Genomic DNA, 23,153 nt, shown 5'->3' on the forward strand with positions numbered 1-23,153 from the left:
TCCTTCACTCTAAATCATCCCAGAGGCACCTTGAAAGTTTAAAACAGAGTTTATATTATATTACTTCTAAGGCACCTGTTCCAGAAACTAATAATGATTCCAGTCAGAGAGTTATTGCTTTTAACAATTAAAACCTTCACTTCCATTTTATCTCAGGTTTTGTCCACCATCATTATCAGAAGCCCACTCATTCATAATTTTCAACTTCTGACCCAACCTTCTTTCTGTTAGTAAAGCAAGTTCCACAACTCAATTCCTCTAATTTCTAATCCCTTCTTCCAAATTGATTTTTCTGAAACTCTTTTCTAGCAAATTTCATCTCTCAAAATACATTTCATAATCTTCACTAAATAAAACTGGCAAAATCAGCCAGCAGCTGGTAATACCAGTAGCAACAAAGCCCTACAGCTACGTTGAGCTAGTCTCAGAGTTTTCACTAACACCTGCAAAGAGTGCAAAGAGCCCACCCATGGCAAGCCTGCACTCACTGTAGAAAGTAATTAAACAACAAGCTGCTGACATAAGATCTTGTCTACAGTCTGACATTCTCAGAATGTATTTTTAAACTGCATTCAGTTCTGAGAGAAGATAACTATTTCTTCCTCCTAAGCTTCTTTATTTTTAATTGTCAGTTTGCTCATTTCTTCCTTAGTAGGCTAGAAAATCCCCTCAGTAAAAACCACGAAATATTTGAACATATACAGGAATCACGGCAGTTAGCAATGTCCTATATGGAAGTCTTTAGAGTAAGATGTTTTCCTAAGATGGCTACAAGGTGCCCCCTAAGACATGAAGAGCATTCAAAGGATGGAACAGGGGACTATTTAGGGGGAGAATTTTAAACAACCAGTGAGATGTAGAATGGAGCCAGAAGTGAACATGATGAGCTGACCTGGAGTGTAGACAAAGAGGTGGGGGAAGCTATGAATCACAGGGAGAACTGGCCTTCAGATCCTCTGTCCCCACCACTACCTCTCCACCTCCTGCTCCTTCTTTAAACAAGCTGAGTAAAGAAGTCTTGTTAAAGAGTCAGGTTCTGAGTAAAGGCACAGAAGAGAGTGCCAATCTCAGACAAAAGTCCTTCTGTGTATTAGACTGGACCAGTAGCAGGAACATAGTCTTTTCACTGCAAGGGGAAAGAAGATGTATAAAGAAGAGGTATGAAGGCCCTGAGAATAATCGTTGTTCATTATAATCACCCTATGAAGTGTCAGAAAGTAATAGAGGAAGGAGATCACAAACCTAAAATCTTTTTGTTAAAACAATTCAATCTCTCATCATTTACTGAGGGCTGAGTTTTTTGAGAATAAGCAATGGAGACTTATTGCCTCAGGAACATCTACATAGCCCCACCTCCTGAAACCTACACATGTGTCACAGGTCCCATAAATCCTCAATTATTTAGACCTTTGGAAATTCAGACAATATCAGGAATATGACATCACAACAACTACTGTCCTATTGTCCTAGAAACAACAACTAATTATTTGCCCAACACAAATGTCAGCAGGTCTGAATATCAAAACTAAGGCCCATTTCTAACGGCAACTTAAAAATTAGTCAACTAGGTATCAGTCTGTCTTTGTGAATTTGCTCCCTGGAAAGTACAGTTCAGATAAAATCACGACAGATTTTTTTTAAAGCCTGCATGCCTTATAAGGACTTCTAATAGGTTCTTTGTTTACTTGTTCTGCTCTGGCCAGGCCAGAAACAAACTGATATTTGTATTGCTATTAGCCTGTTGGTACTAGCTTGATTTGAATAACCCTGAATGAGGGATGCTTATGCTGAGAAGCTTCAAAGGAACCCCTAAACTCTCTGAAATAATTTACAAATTTTTGTATGAAGACATTTGCATTTTTCTGGGGAGAGAACACAATTCCTATCAGATCTCAAAGGATCTCATGACTCGAAAAAGTTAAAAACCACAGCTCCAAATGTTTATCCTAATTTGGGCAGAAATATTTTGACCACTTAAAGGTTAACCTAAATGGGCAGGTTTTCATACAATCTAAAATAAAATACACATACTACTAAATAACTGCTTTCTAGGTTGATGATGACCCAAATTAAAACCATTATTTTCTCCTTTCTTATCATGAGACACCTATGTTGATTGTTTCATACATACATGTCAACAAGTTAAAAAAGAAAAAACATATCCTCAAAACTTCTGTCTGAAGTCCTCTGTAAGGTCATCAGAAAATGTTCAACAAGATCTCCAAGTTGTACATTTATATTAAATTTATTACATCTGTGTTTTTAAATGGTAGAGCAGATATGAAAAGGTAGGTACCCAAAGAGCTACCTGAGAAAGACCCAATATGGTTAAATCTCAACCTGGTTTATGTTGAACCACACAAAGCTTCTCCAGATCACAGTGCTAGCTTAGATTCAAGCACAATAAAAGTAACCATCATTTCCTGGGAAACTGTTTATGGGACACATCTGTTATATCTACATCTTGGGTTAGATATACCAAATAAAATGAATATTTCAATTTCTAAACCTATCAGTAATCAGAGTTTGGATACACTAAAGGAGTTTTACATAAAATTTGAAGTTAAAAAAAAAAAAAACGGACTTCCCTGGTGGCGCAGTGGTTAAGATTCCACGCTCTCAATGCAGGGGGCCTGAGTTCAATCCCTGGTCAGGGAACTAGATCCCACATGCATGCCGCAACTAAGAGCTCGCATGCCACAACTAAGGAGCCCGCCAGCCACAACTAAGGAGCACACATGCTGCAACTAAGGGCCTGCACAACCAAATAAATAAATTAAATAAATATTAAAGAAAAAAAGAGCTAAGGACATTTTTTATATCTGGTCCCTTGGAGGAGATAGGGAGGATAATATAAATATCTGTGAAACTGAAACAAAACACACAAAAAACAACAAAAACTGACTTTGTCAACAGAATAATTTATATCTAGTTTGATGGAAGTTCTGCTTCCAGCGAGACCAACTCTCTGGCAGATAACTATGAACTCCGGACAAAATATAAAAAACAACTACCTGAAGGTACTAGAAATGAAAAGCAGGCAGATTATGAACGCAGATGGAGGGTCAACTCTTAGAAAAAGGTAACAACACTGGATAAATGTCCCCTTTTCATGGCTTTTGGCTAGGCAGGTCCCAGTCTATGCCATGAGAGGTGGCTAAAATTCGGATAAAAATCCATAGTTATACTAGTTTAAGGAACCGGAGGACAGAATTTAAAGGCAACCACAACAGCTGGGAAGCAAGGGAAGGAAATTCCAGAGAGAGCCAGAGAGGGGGTGCCCCTAACTCTGTGTATAAACGCTGCTCAAATCTCTGGCTGATCCCTGAACCATGCGTGCATGGAACAGATCCCAAGCAGCTAGGTTAGGGCTAACAGAACTGAACTGAGATTTAAGCGGCCGCTCACTGCTGGGAAACAGAACAAACAAAATTCAATGTTTTTGGAGGAAGGTGACAGAATCCAGAGTCTCTACAACATATCGTACATAATGTCAAGGACACAATCTAAAATTGTTCAGCATATAAAAAAACAGAAAAACATGACCCATTCTCAAGAGAAGAGTCAATCAAAAGTAAACGACTTTGCATTGATCCAAATATTGGGATTAGCAGACAAGGATTTAAAACAGCAATGTTCATAATGAATGAAAAGACAGAACAACGAAATAGACACTATAATTAAGTGGATGGGCTTAACAGCAGATTGGAGATGCAGAAGAGTTAATGAACTTAAAAACAGGTCAACCAAAAAATAACCAATCTGAAGAACAGAGAGAAAAAAGATTAGTGAGAGAAAGGGAGTCAGGGGTGGGGGGGACCCAAAGTTATGTGGGGCAGCAAGTCTAACATACATATAATTGGAGCCCCAAAGGAAAGGAGAGCAAATGAGGCAAAAAAGAATATTTGAAGAAATAATGATCAAAATTTTCCCAATCTGGTAAAAGATATAAATTTACAGAGTCAAGAAGCTCAGCTGAATCCCAAGCAGGATAAATACCAAGAAAATCATATGCAGTCAAATTTTTGAAAAAAAAGAGAGAAAAAATTTTAAGGAGAAAATCTTGAATGGAGCCAGAGGAAAAAAAAATACATTAAAGAAGAAAAAATTATTGAAATTACTACTGCCTTTTTAACAGAAACAATGGAGATTAGAAGACACGGAACAACACCTTACAAGCACTAAAAAAAAAGAAAAAAGAAGGCCTTGTCAACCTAGAATTCTATAAACAAACAAAAATCCTTCAAAAATGAAGGCAAAATTAAAACAACTGCAAGTAAAGCAAAACTAAGAGAATTCATTGCTGCAGACCTGCACTACAAGAGTAAGAAGAGCCCATCCCAATAGGTTACATGCTGTATGATTCCATTTATATAACATTCTTGAAATGACAAAATTATAGAAACGAACAGGTTAGTGGTTGCCAAAGGTCAGGGATGGGGGGAGGGTGGCTATAAAAAGGCAACCCTAAGAATTCTTGTGGTGATGGAACTATTCTGTATCTTGACTATATCAATGTCAGTATCCTGGTTGTGACAGTATACTATAGTTTTTTAAGATGTTACCATTGGGTAAAGAGTACAGGGTAATCTCCCTGTATTATTTCTTACAACAGCTTATGAAACTACAATTATGTCAAATAAAAAGTTTAATGTATTTAAAAAGTATATTTTTAATTTTTAAAAAGTGTTTTAATGTTTTTAACAACCTGCCAAAGTTTTAAAGCAGAGGCTGCAGGCAACACAATTGAAGCATTCAAAGCTATACCTTGGACAGAGCTCTCTGAAGGCAGCTTAACTATCCCTCTCTCCAGGCCCAAGACAGAAGTGTCACATAAACTGCCTCACCTCACCACATCAACAGCAATCCTACAAGGTCTAGTTCACATTATCTACAGCAAGAATGATGAAATTTTTTCCTCTGGGAATGGATATAACCAGGTTATTATGCTATCCTTTGCATACTGGCATCCTGGGATGTCCTACAATTGATCCCGTTAGTGTCACTGGCCATCAATTCAGTGCTACTCATGCTATAATCAATTTCCTTCCTGCATTAAAAGACATCACTGTATTTCTCCTGTTACAAACGTTTCCGAAACTGACTGCACATCAGAATAGTATTACTACCAACTCATACTTGGGTTTTCAGTTCACATTGAAAACCAGCTGGTTTTATCTTCAATTCATTTGTTGCCCCAGCATTTCAATTCTGCTTGTCTTCTAGATAATTTCTGATCCCCTGTACAAGTCAGAGATCATCTTCTGCCATCTTTGACTAAGAGGGCACAATGTAGTAAGAGAAGGGAATGCAAATTTTTAACTAAATTAACCTTGTTATTACTTTTAGATGACTACTTCATTAATATCAGCACTTTTTAAATAGAGACAGCTTTAAAACACACAGTAAGACTAGCAAGCAGAGTTCTGGTAGCTAAAGAAAGCCATCTTACACTGCCCTCATCACTGTCTTCTTCCTCTCTTGTACACATACAATCGAGGTAAATTCACAGCTCCTGCAGCATAAAGTGAAGAAGGTAAACTGCTCCTTGAAGAGACAGCCTATACCTTGGCCCACATCACCAAGATGACTGTGGTGCTCAGGAGTCAGACACTTACAAACAAATATCCAGAATGTAGATAGTGAGCTGCCCCCACCTTGGACAAGCCACAAGGCCTCTTCTAAGGCACTATCTAACCCAGGAAAGCTATTTACCAGGCTTTTCAATGAAAGAGCAATAGAAACCATCTGTTACTCCTATGTGTTCCCCTGAGGAAGATTTGTTCACTTTCTTTCTCAACATATTTTCTTTGTCAGATAACTTTAGATTTGTGTATACAGCCACTACTTTTATTGATGCTTTGCCTCCTGCTTGATATCATCCAGGCACTACACCTAGTCCAACTCATGAACTTAGTATTCCTAAAATGGCTGAACTTCTCATGTACCTGATTTTAACAAGAGACTGAGATTTGAGAACCTATCCAGAGATGACTGCTCCAAACCATAGCTAAGACAGAACTTTGGTAGCAAGACATCAAGTGTAGACACTGCCTCCCTTTCAGCCCAGCTGAATACCCTGCAGGGCACACATTTGTTGAGCTAACATCTTGAACTAAGATATGTAATTTGCTGTGTTTAGTGGGGAAAGCAAAAAGCTCTCAAATTCACGGTCTATCAGACCAGTTTAACGACCCTAGTCCTGTGAGATGGAAAAACACATACTGTTCTAAATAGAGTGAGGGCTCCCAGAGGCTTTACGTGTGTATACACAGGCACTTTTCTCTATAAGCTGGGCCCTCCGGAAAACTGGGCTTAGGCAAACCCACTGGACTGGAATCTCTAAGTAAGAAATAGCAGAGGACAAATATGAGCGATGGTCCCCATGCTCTCCTCAATACCAAATTTTAAAATAAGCAGCCTAAATTAAGTGTAAACAACTAGCCTGGAAGGGAGGAGAGAGGGTCAAGGTCCCACCTTGGCTACTAATTGTATGATCCTAAACAACTTACTGAGTTTTGTGGGTCTCACTTTCCTCAACTGAAAGATTAAGAAGCAGAGAACTAGTTGGTGATCCGTAAAGGTTTTTCCAGCTCGATCATTCCATGACTTAATGACTGCTGGGCCTACAGTCTGACCAAGCGTGGAAATTCTACCTTTCAAATTGTGAGCTCTAGGCATGCATTAGTTCTCCCTCTACTGCCTGTCTCTTCCCAAAATCCCACTAAAACAGTAGTAGGGGTGGGGAAGCATAAACCTATAGAATGAAAGTGAAGATAATAGCAACAAAATTTTAGAAGCTGGGAAGCAGTTGGATGAATCATTACTGACAGTAGACTTGAGAAAACTGAGATACAACATAACCTCCAAAAAGCTCAGGAACTTGTAGCATCAGGTACTTATGAAGTAGGGATTATGATGGGGCTAAAAACAGAAGAATTGATTGAAAGTCTATTTAAGAACCAGCTGGCATCAGCTCATGAATAAACAAAATGTTGTGTAACTACACAATGGAACATTATTCAGCCATAAAAAGAAATGAAGTACTGTTACATCCCGCAACACAAATGAACCTTGAAGACATTATGCTAAGTTAAAGAAGCCAGACACAAAAGGCCACATGCTGTATAATTTCATGTATATGAAATGCCCAGAATAGGCATATTTACAGAAACAAAAAGTGGTTGCCAGGGGACTAACTGCTAATAGGTATGCAGTTTCCTTTTGGGATGATGGAAATGTTCTGGAACTAGATAGTGTGATGGCTGCACAACACAGTGAATACACTAAAAACCACTGAAGTGTACACTTCAAAATGCCACATTTATGTTACATGAATTATATCTCAATTTTGAACCAGCTGGACCACCCAGCCCACCCCACCCCACCCCATACATTTTTCACTCCATCTGGCCTCCTCCATTCAAGAAGAAAACAAAGTTTATTCTTTACAATGGATAAATAAAAGAATGAGTGGGGAGGGCAAATGGGTGATGGTGGTCAAAAGCTACAAACTTCCAGTTATAAGATAAATAAGTCTTGGGGCTGTAATGTACAGCATGGTGACTATAGTTAACAATACTGTATTGTATATCTAAAAGCTGCTAAGAGAGTAAATCTTAAAAGTTCTCATCACAAGAAAAAAAAAAACTTATAGCTATGGTGATAGATATTAACTAGACATTATGTAATCATTTCACAATATATACATATATCATTGTTGTACACCTAAAACAATACATTGCTATATGTCAATTATATCTCAATTAAAAATAAAAAAAGAAGGGACTTCCCTAGCAGTCCAGTGGTTAAGACTCCACGCTCCCATTGCAGAGGGCATGGGTTCAATCCCTGGTTGGGGAACTAAGATCCCACATGCCGCACACTGCAGCCAAAAAAAATAAATTAAAAATAATAATAATAAGAATGGGTGTCTATACTTGGGATTGTACAGTTATCAAGCATTAACAGCTGAGAAGCCACAGACATAGCTGAGAGCAAGGGTATCATTCTAAAAATAGGGAAATAAGAGAAGATTTACATACTGAACATTGAGACCCTCAGTGCTCTTCCACTACTTGGCTCTCAGAAAGTTAGCAGCTAGGATTATGCCCTCAAGGCAGAGACCTGAAGGAGCATTTTATGTAAACCCGACCAGCACAAGAAAAAAGACCTAGAGATACTGATGGTACAGGGGAAAAACTACATAGCCAAATCATTCCATAGTGAACCTCTCAGTAACCAAATCCCACCTATGAACACAGAGATCCCAATCAGCTTCTTGGTGCATTATTTTTTTTTAATTTATTTTTTTAATTAACTAATTTATTTATTTATGGCTGTGTTGGGTCTTCGTTGCGGTGCGCGGGCTTCTCATTGTCATGGCTTCTCTTGTTGCAGAGCACCGGCTCTAGGTGCGCAGGCTTCAGTAGCTGTGGCACGTGGGCTCAGTAGTTGTGGCCCACGGGCTTGGTTGCTCTGCAGCATGTGGGATCTTCCCAGACCAGGGCTTGAACCCGTGTCCCCTGCATTGGCAGGCAGACTCTTAACCACTGCGCCACCAGGGAAGCCCCTTGGTGCATTATTCTTAGATGTAATGCATAGCCAGAGATCATGAGGTGGAAAATAACTCCCCACTCCTTAAGGATGGGCTGCTCATAGGAAAAATCTGACAAACGCTACCAAATCTGACAAACATTGGAAAAATCTGACAAACACTATCAGGAGATCAAGATAAACATGAACAATGATAAGTCATGTTGAGAGTATGTATGTATTCCTGATATAATATGATGAAAATGACACTTTACCTCTGTAGTCTTCCTCTCAAAAAACCATAACCCCGGTCTAATCATGAAGAAAAACATCACACACATCCCGATTGAGGGACATTCTACAAAACAGCTGACCAATATTCTTCAAAACTGCCGAAGTCATCAAAAAGAAAACAAGCCTGAGAAAAGATTACAGCTAAAAGAAGCCTAAACAAACATAACGACTATTTATAATATGGTATCCTGAATGGGGAATACTGGACAGAAAGAGAGTTATGCAAAAACTAAGAAAATATGAATGAAGTATGGAGTCAGTCCACTAAGTCTAATATCCAAATAATAGAATCCCATAAAGAGAGAACAGAGAAAATAAAGGGGAAGTTCTTATCAACAAAATAATTCAATAAAATTTCCCAGAAATGAAGGGCATGAATTCCCAAATTCGCAAGTACACTCCAACAATCCAGCACAGTGGATGAAAACAGACCCACACTTTAATTATAATAATGTATCAATATTGGCTCACTAATTGTGACAAATGTACCATATTGAATGTTAAGATACTACTATTGGGGAAACTGCATGTGGGGTATATAGGAACTTCCTGCACTATCTTCACAACTTTTCTATAAATGTAAATCTATTCTAAAACAGTTTATTTAAAAGATTTTTAAAATTATATCCCATTTAAACAAAATGTCCAGAATAAGCAAATCAAAGACAGAAAATACATTTGTAGTTGCCTACAGTGGGGGGATATGGACTTCATGGTATGTAAATTATATCTCAATAAAGTTGTTTTAAAAAAAAATAAAAAGACAAACAACAACAAGCTTGTGGAAATTTAAAAGGTCTCTGCCAAAACTAAAATTAACCAAGAAAGATGTATATATGGGATGTGCAGCAAACTGGATCTATCACAAGAGAAGTATCACAAAGTATAACTCCAAGATAAAGGGACAACCTAAGGTACTAGCTGTGCAATAGGCCTAGCAAGCCAAGATTTCAAATGATCCAGATTGAGCTAGAGCAAGGATCCATAGTTTGTGTAAGATTCTCAAAGGGATCTGTGAACCAAAAACTACCATAAGCCACTGCTTCAAAGTATCCATTACAGGTTTCACCCAAGGGTCAAACCACAACATACTCCTATAACAAAAAGAATCTCTCAGATGTTGCAAATCTCAGAGAAGAAATATAGAGAGTAATGAAGATTAACACAGTTTTCCTAACTAGATATGATCATGTACAAATAAAAGGAAAGGAAACAGAGGCACAGTTAAAGCCCTCAAGAAGCCTTGTGAATGTGATTTCAGATGAAACTTGATACCTTACCCTACAGAGCTTAAGACATACTGAAGATAATGGTATTTTATTTAATTTTGTGATTTCTGTCCTACCTACCTCAAAAAATAAAATGACATGATAAGAAAAATCATATAAAAATTTTAAATCAGAAGAACATTAAAAGAAGCAAAAAATATAGATAAGTACCTATAACATAGATTTCCCATAAATTGCAAAAAAATGATAGTTTGCTTATAATATATATTTTTTACTGAAGTATAGTTGATTTACAATGTTTCAGGTATACAGCAAAGTGACTGTTATGTATATCTACACATATACATACTTTTTCAGATTCTTTTCCATTATAGGTTATTACAAGATATTGAATATAGTTCCCTGTGCTATACAGTAAGTCTTTGTTGTTTATTTTATACATAGTAGTGTGTATCTGTTAATCCCAAATTCCCAATTTATCCCTCCCCCCACCCCCACCTTTTCCCCTTTGGTAACCATAAGTTTGTTTTCTATGTCTAGGAGTCCATTTCTGTTTTGTAATTAAGTTCATTTGTATCATTTTTTAAGATTCCACATATAAGTGATATCATGGTATTTCTTTTTTAAAATTTTTATTTATTTATTTTTGGCTGCATTGGGGCTTTGTTGCTGCATGCAGGCTTTCTCTAGTTGCAGCGAGCACAGGCTACTCTTCGTTGCAGTGTGCGGGCTTCTCATTGCAGTGGCTCCTCTTGTTGTGGAGCATGGGCTCTAGGCACGTGGGCTTAGTAGTTGTGTCTTGCGGGCTCTAGAGCGCAGGCTCAGTTGTTGTGGCACTTGGGCTTCGTTGCTCTGCAGCATGTAAGATCTTCCCAGACCAGGACTCAAACCCATATCCCCTGCATTGGCAGGCAGATTCTTAACCACTGTGCCACCAGGGAAGCCCATTGTATGACTATGTCTTTCCTTGTCTGACTGACTTCACCTAGTATGATAATCTCTATGTCCATCCATGTTGCTGCAAATGGCATTGTTTCATTCTTTTTTATGGCTATGATTCCATTGTGTGTATATACCACATCTTTTTTAACCATTTTTCTGTCAATGGACATTTACATTGCCTCCATGTCTTGGCTATTGTAAACAGTGCTGCTATGAACACTGGGGTGCATTACAATATATTTTTAAGTAATTCAACACAGAAAAAATTATGGAAAGAAATACACAAAATATTAAACATGGTTATGTTACTTCTAGAAGGCTGGACTATGGGTGATTGCTATTTTTTTCTTTATGCTTTTATCTACTTTCTATATTGCCTACCTTGAGCACGTATGATCTCAAGATAAAGAGATTACACTAAAAAATATGCATAACTTAATGGCACAATTCTCTCAAGCTAGTAGAGATTTTTTTTTAAACTAGGATTTAGAATACTAATTTAATTCCTAATTTCTATACTGCAAAATTTAGATATCTTAACAATATTAAAGTACAAGGACTAAAAAAAAACTCTTCCTATTTATATGCACCAATTTAAAGGTGAATACTAGAAGACTAATATTAATCACATAGTTCTTTTAAACCAAAGAAACATGTATTAAAATAGTTATAAAATATTAACACAGTACTTGAAAACTGAAATGAACAAAACTTTAACTCAAAGCCAAAACAACTGTAGGAGTCCTGACTCATCACCTACAGAGGGATTTGCATAGCTACATTATTCATTGATAGCAAAAAGGAGAATAACCATCACTCCCTGCCTTGTTACTAAAAGCCCTCTTGGGAGGAAAAAGTATTTGAAATTCATAATCCAGTACTACCTTATAGTGAAAAATCTACCAAGGCTCTAGATTTAGTTTCCAACTTGAGTCAGCATTGTTCTCCCTTCCCAGATTGCCACAAGTGAGTAAAGCACAAATTTAAAGATAAATTTTATTTATCTCCTCACAAATAAAATTTCAAGATAATTTCCTCCTTCTCAGATTTCTGCTCACCCAATACCCACTTTCTCTGTGTTTTTGCAAAGATTTCCAAAGAGGAAAATACAGATCTTTTCCTTAAAGCCCTCACTGTCAGAGTTTTCTCTATATCTTCTTTAAGTCTTAGAAAATGAAAAGCATTCCTCCTCAAAAGGTCAATTTCATGAATCCAAACTTTCCACAATTATCCACACATTACTCTTGCACATTTCCTCTACTCTTGGCATTATATAGGATAAGAAACCTTGAATGCAAAAAATGAAAAAATATATATACTATCTGAAATTCACTGAAAACATTTTCACATAGTATATTATTTTATTAAGCTTCACCACAACCCTCAGAGGGATTTTACAGATAAGGAAACTGGCTCAGAGATAATAAGTCACCAATGGGTATAAGGCAAAATGGGATTAGAAACCCCTCCAGACACCCCATCCAATGTTCTTTACACATAGTACACTAGAGTGCATGTCTCTTAGAACTTAAAAATTTAGAGCAGTCAAGAAGTAAAATCTTGGTGTAAGAGTAAGTAATCTTCATCAGAAGGCTAAAAAGCCATAAAACCCCAAGTTCTCTACTGTGATACAAAATAGTATCCTCAAGCCACAGGTCATAATAGGGGTTCCTCCCCAACTAAAGCAACCCAAATCTCCTGGATCCTTTCACTGCACCAAGCACCATCAATCTCCAAGTTGCCATACCCTTTAGCAGTTAGGACAAAGACGGCCCCTCAGAGCCTTCTCTTGGTACTAGGGATCCACAGAGAGTAAAAAATGAGGTTAAACTGGGGGCCCAACCTGCCAGTAACTGAGCTTAGTAAGAGGAACATGAACTCATGAGGCTAGGGCTTTCTATCAGCCCCGGGAAGAAAACCAAGACTAAAAGCCACCACTGTTGCCAAAGCTTTAGATGAAAAGCTTCTTAGAAAAAGCCCAAGGAGTAAACGCTATGTCAGTTTTTTTCTATCCACCTTCTCAATGTCCATTGTCTTCTACATCTCTCATATTCTCTTATCTGGATAGACTATGAAAATTAATCAGTTCCATTTAGATCAACAACCCTACAAACACTGATCCTACTTTTCCTAGAAAATCATAGGTCTGCTAAAATGAGGACCCTAGCAGAATGACTAACAGGGTAGCAATTTTCCTGCAAGTTATTTATAGAAGCAATAGTGGCAGCTGATAGTCTTCAAGCTATTACAGTCAAATACCATCATTTCTCTTTTTTTCCCCCCACTATTATTTTTCACACAGTCTGTCTGGCATATTCTTGTTTATTTTACTTGTTCCTCTAACTCTTTAATCCTAGCTTCCACTACCATGCTGTAAATAGCATATGTTATGGCCAAACAGGATGACTCGACATTGCCTAAACATTCCCCATAGCTCCCTGCTCATCTATCTTTTACCTGCCCCACTCACATCAAGTCTAAGTTGTTCCTATCCTTCAAGACTTCATTCAAATGCCACCTTTATTATGCAGCTAACTCTCTAATTGAGCTAAATGGCAGTATCTTAAACTGACTTCACTGAAGGCAAAATTTAGTTAATACATTCCCATCCTTCCCCCTGTTCCCAATGAAAGCTCAGTTCTTCTGAATAGAACCAAATTTATCCTTTTTTCCAGACTGTTAATTTGCCTTAAAACTTTGGTATAGCAGTCAGAGAATTAAACACTGAAATGGTTCCAACACACTAAGTGACACCTTTGAAAGAAGCTCAACCAAACTAGCACGACATCACAAAAGCTGTAAAAAGAAAAAAATATCCATACCCTTTGACCTGCTAAATCCGCTAAAATACCACCCAAAAGGCACCAGGGGGAAAAAAAAAAAAGGACCCACTAAAATAGCACTCAAATAGCATTTTTTTAAAAAGCTATTTCTCATAGTAGAGCTATTAACAACTGCAAGAAAAAGAAGAAAAGCAAATGCTTAACAACAAGAAATAGTTTGGTATATTAAGACACTGGAATACAATCTAACCATTAAAGCAACATACATAGGAAAAGAAAAAATTCCCAATTACAATATTAATTACAATTGGGTTAAGAAGTGTAAATACAAAAAAGGTTGATCAAAATTTTTAGAGCCAATAGCTCCCAACTAGAAGCCCATAAAGCCTTTCTTCCTTTATGGCTGAGTTGGGTCTTTGTTGCTGCACACGGGCCCTCTCTAATTGCGGCGAGTGGAGGCTGCTCCTCGTTGCGGCACACGGGCTTCTCATCGTGGTGGCCTTTCCTGTTGCAAAGCAAGGGCTCTAGGCACGCGGCCTTCAGTAGCTGTGGCTTGCGGGCTCTAGAGCGCAGGCTAAGTAGTTGTGGTGCATGGGCTTAGTTGTTCCGCAGCATGCGGGATCCTACCGGGCCAGGGCTCAAACCCGTGTACCCTGCACTGGCAGGCAGACTCTCAACCACTGCACCACCAGGGAAGCCGGGGGGCATCATTTTTAATACTTCAAAAAGCTATACTATATAAAAATATTATATAAACTAAAAGGTCAAATTTCTTTGCCTTTGGCTGGAAGTACAGACATACCTGAGAGATATCATGGGTTTGGTTCCAGACCACCGCAATAAAGCAAATATCACAATACAGCAAGAGTGAGTCACACAAATTTTTTGGTTTCCCTATGCATATAAAAGTTATGTTTACACTACACTGTAGTCTAGTAAGTGTGCAATAGTATTATTTCTAAAAAAAACAATGTACATATCTTTTTTTCTTGATTTATTTATTTATTTGGCTGTGCAGGGTCTTAGCTGCGGCACAAGGGACCTTCCTTGCCATGTGTGGGATCTTTTAGTTGTGGCATGCAGGCTCTTAGTTGCGGCATGTGGGATCTAGTTCCCTGATCAGGGATCGAACCTGGGCCCCCTGAACTGGGAGTGCAGAGTCTTAACCATTAGACCACCAGGGAAGTCTCCAACATATCTTAATTAAAAATACTTCATTCTAAAAAATGCTAACCATCATTGAAGCCTTCAGCAAGTCAATCTTTTTTGCAATAATAACATCAAAGATCATTAATTACAGATCACCAGAGCAAATACAATAATAATGAAAAAGTTTAAAATATTGCCAGAATTACCAAAATGTGACACAGAGATATGAAGTGAGTAAATGCTGTTGGGAAAATGGAGCTGACAGACTTGCTCCATGCAAGGTGGCCACAAACCTTCAACCTGTAAAAATGCAATATCTGTGAAGCCCAATAAAAGGAAGTGCAATAAAATCAGGTATACCCATATTAACCCCAAGTTGTACTTCTAATTATTGCAAGGCAATCAGAAGTTATAATTGCCAATAATGTACCTTTGAGAATTTTTTAAAATCCAATTATAATTTTATAAATGTGGGGGTGGTTAAAATACATAAGCTTTTTCTAACTCTTTATTATGAAAAGTACAATGAATTACCGTGTATCCATCATCCAGTTTCAACAAATATCAAAGCATGTCCAATGTTACTTTATATCTGTACACCCCCATACCAAATTATTTTAAAGCAAATCTTGACATATTTTATCTACAATATTTCGGCATGTGTCTCTAAAAAACAAGACCTTTTTTTTCTTTTAACATAACCGTAATACTATTAATACACCTAGAAAAATTTGACCAAAAGAATCCTTAGTCAGTGTTCAAATTTCCTTAATTGTCTCCTAATGTTTGAACCTAGCTTTCCAATCAATGAGTGGACTTAAAGGAAAATACTACATAACGGCCTTTAATAATTAAAAAAAAAATTGTTTCCAGGAATTTTTTTAATAAAATTGTTTAAGAGCATGAGGAGAAAAAGAGGCAATTTCTCTGTATGAATAAACCACAAACAAATTACAGAAACTTCAGGTCTGGCATAAGATCAGGAAAGAGGGATGGTTAGAGTTAGACATGATTCTCAAATTATTTAACAATCAGTACAATGTGGGCACCAACCAATCAGGACAAATGCTAGCCATACACATATAGTATACAGACTGGATATCAACCCTGGATAGAGAGAGCCCTGACTAAGGAACAAGCAGAAAGGCCTCAGAAACCTGCTTCCCATGCTGAAATTCAACCCTGCCGTCAGTGGAACAATAAGCTACAAACACCGCAGTCACACGCAAAGTTACCACAAGGTCTTGATAAACATATTTTCTATTTGGCACAGCTGTTAACTGCTGGATCACTACAACTGCAACTGTTCATTCAACCAACTATCATTTGAACTAGGCAAAGAAAGAACCCTCTTTTAAGCAAATAGCATGGAAAAGCAGAAAGAGTTCTTGATTTTAGCATGACCTAGAATATAAGCTGTCTGTCTCTAAAAGTTAAAACGATTATCTGGCACTGATAACTAGGAAAGTTAACAGCTGAACCTACTGCTTGTAGGTCACAGCTTTTCTTCAGTTTTTTTAGCTTGCTATAGAATGTAAAAGATAGTCTTGTATGATTATTTAGAATCCTTTCATAACCATAGGTCATGCCCTGATTATTTTAAAGTAAATGTAAAACAACATACCTAAAGAAAAGGAAGAGGGAGAGAGCTCTTGAAATGACACAAGAAAGCCTGGAATTCTAGGCCTGGTTCAATATACAATCAAGACTTATGCCATTCACTTTTATCCACCCGGATTCCAGTTTCTCCACCTTCATATAAGGCACCTGCCAATTTCCCCAGTCTCACCTCCTACCACCCTCCTCTTCCCCTTTACACACTATCTGTACTAACTCACTTGTAGTTCCTCAAATATGGCATGCTTTTTCATGCGTTTACTCTTTTTGTAGATGCTATTCTCTGCCTAGAATGACCTTCATACCCTTCTTTGCCTGCTTAGCCAAAATTTACATTTATTCAAGTGAGTGCTATCAAAATCTATGGCAGTCCAACAATGCTGCTGTTTCTCCATCTCCAAGTTTTTCTGGAGCTCTTCTGTGGGAGCTACTGTCAGAGCTATATACTGGTCAAAAAACAAATCTGCTCCTTTGAATGTAGTTCATATGATATTTTCAGGTCCCTCACTACCCTAGATCCTAGAACTGAAATCAGTACTCTACCTAGGTGTGGTCTAATATCGTTTAAAATAGCACTATCAAAAACAAACAAACAAACAAACAAAAAAAAAGCACTATCCACTCGCTCTTTCAACAATATCTATTAATGAAAGCTAAAACCACAACTTTTTGTCAACCAAACCACACTTTTGCCATAAATCCAACTTGCAGCCAACTACAAGCCTTACATTTTTGTGTTGCTATTAAGTCATACCTCCCTTCTACACTTATACATTACCTGTTTCTTCTTTTCCCCCCTTGGGTTTTTTTTTTGCCACGCTACGCAGCTTGCGGGATCTTACTTCCCCGACCAGGGACTGAACCCAGGGCCATGGCAGTGAAAGCGCCAAGTCCTAACCACTGGACTGCCAGGGAACTCCCTGCATCACCTGTTTCATCATACAGCTCAAATCTCTTATTCCCAACTATATCCTAATCATTCCCTTCAAAACATTCTTGAATCAAAAAATGGTAGCTCATTTACCAACATGAGCTACCATATTCATGAAACTGTCATACTGAGATTGTCATACTGAGTGAAAGTCAGACAAAGAGAAATATCGTATGATATAGTTTATATGCAGAATCTAAAAAGAAATGATACAAATGAACGTACTTACAAAACAGAAACAGATTCACAGACTTAAGAGAATGAATTTATGGTTATGGGGGGTGGGGGAGGCCAAGGGTGGAGAGAAAGGATAGTTAGGGAGGTTGGGATTGACATGAACAACTATATTTAAAAAGGATAACCAACAAGGACTTACTGTACAGCACAGGGAACTCTGCTCAATGTTTTTTGGGGTTTTTTTAAAGAGTTAAGCTACCTTACTCTTTTTTTTTTTTAATATTTACTTATTTATTATTTTTGGCTGTTTCGGGTCTTAGCTGCAGCACGAAGGCTTAGTTGCACTGCAGCACATGGGAATCTTAGTTCTCCAACCAGCGTTCGAACCCGCGTCCCCTGCACTGGAAGGCAGATTCTTAACCAATGGACCACAAGGGAAGTGCGTGGCAGCCTGGATGGGAGGGGAGTCTGGGGGAGAATGGATACATGTATATGTACGGCTGAGTCACTTAGCTGTGCACCTGAAATTATCACAACATTGTTAATCAGCTATACTCCAATATAAAATTAAAAGTAAAAAAAAAAAATGGTAGCTGACAGTATTCCCCTTTTCTACTAGTCTACTCCCTTAATAAAGAAAATGTGGTTAGTTAAGTCACTAACATATTCCTAGCGGGCCCGTGTTGGCTCCTAATAATCACAGTTTCCTCTTCTAAATCCTCATACTACATCCTTAATAAACCATTCTAGATTCTGAATATGTCGAGCTCTTACCTTCTTCTCAGACTTGAAAATATGTCTTTTGTGGTAATTCTATGATTCCTTACAGGTTATTGACAGTGACTAAATGATAATCATACCAAAATTCTTTCAGAACTCTGGGGTGTAATTTGTCTGGGTCAGGAGACTTGAATTCATTCAGAGGAATTAAATGCTCCTATGTAAATGCTTAATGATCTCAGGTTTCAGTCTCTCACCAATTCAGTTCTATCCTTGCCAATCTATTGATAATTTACCATGACAATGGAGGGGGGGAGCTTCTGGGGCCATTTCAGTCTTGGAGATATTTTTTTCAAATGTGGTTATTTGGGATTTCACATTTAGAGTATCACCCAGTATAAAACATCCTTCTGGAAGAACTATTTATCACAATAAAGGTTTCTTCTTTTTTAGGGTTCTTCAAAGCAAATCCATAAAACTGTTAGAGGAAGCAGAGATGGTAATTATAACACAGTTCTTCTTACCACAGCAGCAAAAACCAAACCAGCCAACCTATTCCAAATGACGCTAAAGAAGAATTTTGAAAATGAATACACTTCTGCTACCACAGAGAGGGAAGAAAATGTGTCGAGCCAAAAATTTTAATTGTCTCCCAAGGTGAAAATATCCCCAAAATTCATCAACATATCAACCCACAGATATTTACGCATTGTGCAAGACATTTAATCAAAACAATTCATCCAAAACCTAACATCATGGGCTTCCCTGGTGGTGCAGTGGTTGAGAGTCCGCCTGCCAATGCAGGGGACACGGGTTCGCGCCCCGGTCCGGGAGGATCCCACATGCCGCGGAGCGGCTGGGCCCATGAGCCATGGCCGCTGAGCCTGCGCGTCCGGAGCCTGTGCTCCGCAACGGGAGAGGCCACAACAGTGAGAGGCCCGCATACCGCAAAAAAAAAAAAAAAGAAAAAAAAAAAACCTAACATCATAATCACACCCTCTCAACAAATCCAAGCTATAAATATAAGCACAGACTGATGTTTTCTCCACTCAGCCACCAGATAGAGACCCTGTCTACCCCACATTCACCCATTCTGTGACATTACTACATTATTCCATACTCAAGCAATTTATCCATTAATCTTCATTGAGTTCCTACTGTGTAGCACACAACTCTATGCCGCTAAGTGCTAAAGAGACATAAAAATTTATCATTCAAGGGACTTTCTTGATGGCGCAGTGGTTAAGAATCCGCCTGCCAATGCAGGGGACACAGGTTCGAGCCCTGGTCCAGGAAGATCTCACATGTTGCGAAGCAACTAAGCCCGTGCACCACAACTACTGAGCCTGCGTTCTAGAGCCCGCGAGCCACAACTACTGAGCCCATGTGCCACAACCACTGAAGCCTGCACACCCTAGAGCCCGTGCTCCCAACAAGAGAAGCCACCGCAATGAGAAGCCCACTCACCACAACGAGAGAAAGCCCATGCACAGCAACAAAGACCCAACACAGCCAAAAGTTAATTAATTAATTTTTAAAAATTATCATTCAAAACCAACCCCTCCTGGAATTCATGAACACACTTGAGTAAACTTGTATTTCGTCCTCCAGGCAGACAGGCCTCAGAAATCTGAATGGGCCTCTCATCCAGATGAAGCTAGGAAGGTACTGCTGTATATCCTGTGATATAGATACTATAATAGTGGAAGAAACAGGACTTTAATGACAGCAAATCTAAATTCAAATACTAGTTCCATGTCTTGTTGAATTTTAAGTAATCTGCCTAAGGTCTCTCTTCTATAAATCTCAGTTTCCTCACCTGTAATGCAGGGATAATAATACCTATTTCATAGGCGTATTGAGAGGACTGAGTGTGTAAATATGTGTAAAGCATATGGGACATACTTGTATGGAGCACAAGAGGCAAAAAAATAGCCATACATGCAAGAATCACATCTAAATCTTCAACCATGAAAACAAGACACAGAAATGCCCTGGAAATTCCCAAATGCTTCCCCAAAAGGAAGCCTCTACTGCATGAAAGTGACAGCATTTATCTGCTTCACAGAATAAGTACCAAAGCAGAACCCAGAGCAGGAAACGTGGCTGTACCAAAAACATTAAAATGTCCCTAAATTCAAATTTCAAACCACAGCTCACAAGGAAGCACCCAACAGTCTTCTTTGCCAGAGTGCCAAGATTTAAGAATCTGGGAACCTCCTGTCAGGTTACCCTTAATAACAGAAGAGAATTATCTTCACCCTTAAGGCCTTTTATACTAACAACCTTTTTTTTTTTTTACAGAGTTTCGTAAACTACTAAAATTTTACCAATTGGTACTAAATCAAAGAACAATGACTGGGCTTCCCTTGTGGCGCACTGGTTAAGAATCCACCTGAAAGAAAAAAAAAAAAAAAGAATCCACCTGCCAATGCAGGGGACACAGGTTCAAGTCCTGGTCCAGGAAGATCCCACATGCTGTGGAACAAGTAAGTCAGTGCTCCACAACTACTGAGCCTGCGCTCTAGAGCCCATGAGCTACAACTACCGAAGCCTGCGTGCCTAGAGCCCGTGCTCCGCAACAAGAGAAGCCACTGCAATGAGAAGCCTGCGTGCCGCAACGAAGAGTAGCCCCCACTCGCCACAACTAGAGAAAGCCCGTGCACAGCAACAAAGACCCAATGCAGCCAAAAATAAATTAAATAAATAATTTTTTTTAAAAAAGAACAATGACTAACATTTGTTTTACTAAATGTGTATTAAAAGCACTGTTATTGGTCATTTCAAAGCCTTGTTGTACTTTAGGCCCAGCTGTGAGAGCAATGGACATGTTTCTCTTTCACTCTACAGAATGCTGATAAATGGTGTGCGCCTGTGCACGCAGACACACACACACACACACACACACACACACAGAGATGGGGGAGCTTTTTCAGGCAGTACAGAATTGTGTTATAGCATAGTGCTTAAGAGAGTTAGCTCTGGGATTTCAGATCTAAATGTGAAAGGTAAAACAATAAAAGCTTTAGAAGGAAACAGAACATCTTTGTGACCCTGCAATAGCAAAGATATCTTAAACAGAATACAAGATGCATGAAACATAAAGAGAGAAAACTGATAAAATGGATTATATTATAACTAAAAATTTCTGTTCTTTAAAAGTCACCGTGAAGAGAATGAAAAGGAAATACACAGATCACAAGAAGATAACTTGCAATACATATAACTGAAACAAGAAACATACCTAGAAACATATAAAGATTCCATTAAATCAATAAGGAAAAAAAAGACCACCTAAAAGAAAAATGGCAAAAGACTTGGATACTTCCATAAAGAGGATATACAAATAACGGATAAACCTTTGAGAGGTACTCAACTTCATCAGTCATCCAGAAAATGCAAATTTAAGTAATGCAATACCACTACATAACCGCTAGAATAGCTAAAATGAAAAGGAAGGAAAATGCTGAGTGTTGGTAAGGATAGGGAGCAACCTACACTCTCATGCACTGCAATTGAGAATGTAAATTGATCCAGCTACTGTGGAAAACAGCACAGCAGTATCTACTAAAGCTGAACATAAACCTATGACCCAGCAACTCCACTCCTAGGTATATACTCAACAAGACAAAGTGCACGTTCACAAAAAGGGCACATACAGGAAATGTTCATAACTTATCACTATTGTTAACATTCAAAATCTAGACACTATCCAAGTGTCAACAACAGTGGAATTGAGAGAGAAATTATTGAGTAGTTAACACAAAAGGAAACACAGCAGTGAGAATGATCAATCTAAAACTGCATATAACAGTATGAATGAACCTCTCAGACATAATGTTGTGCAAAAAAAAATCCAGACACAAAAGAGCACATAGTGTATGGTTACATTTATATAAAGTACAAAGACAGGCAAAACTAATTGATGCTGTTAGAAGTCAGAACAGTGGTTACCTTTGGTGGGTGGAAGGGCAATTACGGACTGGAAGAAGCACAAGGAAGGATTCTGGGGTTCTGGCAACATGGGTGTGCTCAGTTTGTGAAAATATATCACAGTGTACACTTTGACGTGTACTTTACTGTGTTTGTTTCCTTAGTAAAGTTTTACTTTTTTTTTAAAGCATAAACTCCAGATTCTGACAGATTTGAGTTCGAACCCCAGCCTTTCTGTATATTAGCTGTATAACCTCAGGCAAATTGTGTTGTGCCTCAGTTTCCTCGTCCATAAAATGGGAAAAATAAAACTTCTCTCATATGGTTGCTAACAGGCCCAAATGAGATAATGTATGTAGTACTATTACCCCATTTCCACTTCCCAACAATGTCAAAATTATATAGAAAATTAAGTGATGCAAAGAATAAAAATGTTAGCAATAGCAAACATTTAATGGATACTCATCATGTGCCAGGCACTATTCCAAGCCATTTAATGTATTAACTTATTTAATCCTACAAAATCCCTAAGAGATAGGTTTTATTTCCACTTTAAAAACGAAGTAACTAAGGCTTCCCTGGTGGCACAGTGGTTGAGAGTCCGCCTGCCAATGCAGGGGACACAGGTTCCAGCCCTGGTCCTGGAAGATCTCACATGCTGCGGAGCAACTAAGCCCATGTGCCACAACTACTGAACCTGCACTCTAGAGCACACGAGCCACAACCACTGAGCCCACGTGCCACAACTACTGAAGCCCACGCACCTGGAGCCCGTGCTCTGCAACGAGAAGCCACCACAATGAGAAGCCTGTGCACCGCGATGAAGAGTGGCCCCCACTTGCC

General features: G+C 38.4%; 1 protein-coding gene across 3 annotated transcripts in view; it reads right to left on the minus strand.

The window, feature by feature from the left end:
• DENND5A (DENN domain containing 5A) overlaps nt 1–23,153 on the minus strand; it is a 108,289-nt gene that overhangs the window by 69,412 nt on the left and 15,724 nt on the right. The window lies entirely within an intron of this gene.

The sequence above is a fragment of the Leucopleurus acutus genome, assembly GCF_964270905.1.
Source record: "Leucopleurus acutus genome assembly, chromosome: 8".
In the NCBI taxonomy this organism is placed as follows: Eukaryota; Metazoa; Chordata; class Mammalia; order Artiodactyla; family Delphinidae; genus Leucopleurus; species Leucopleurus acutus.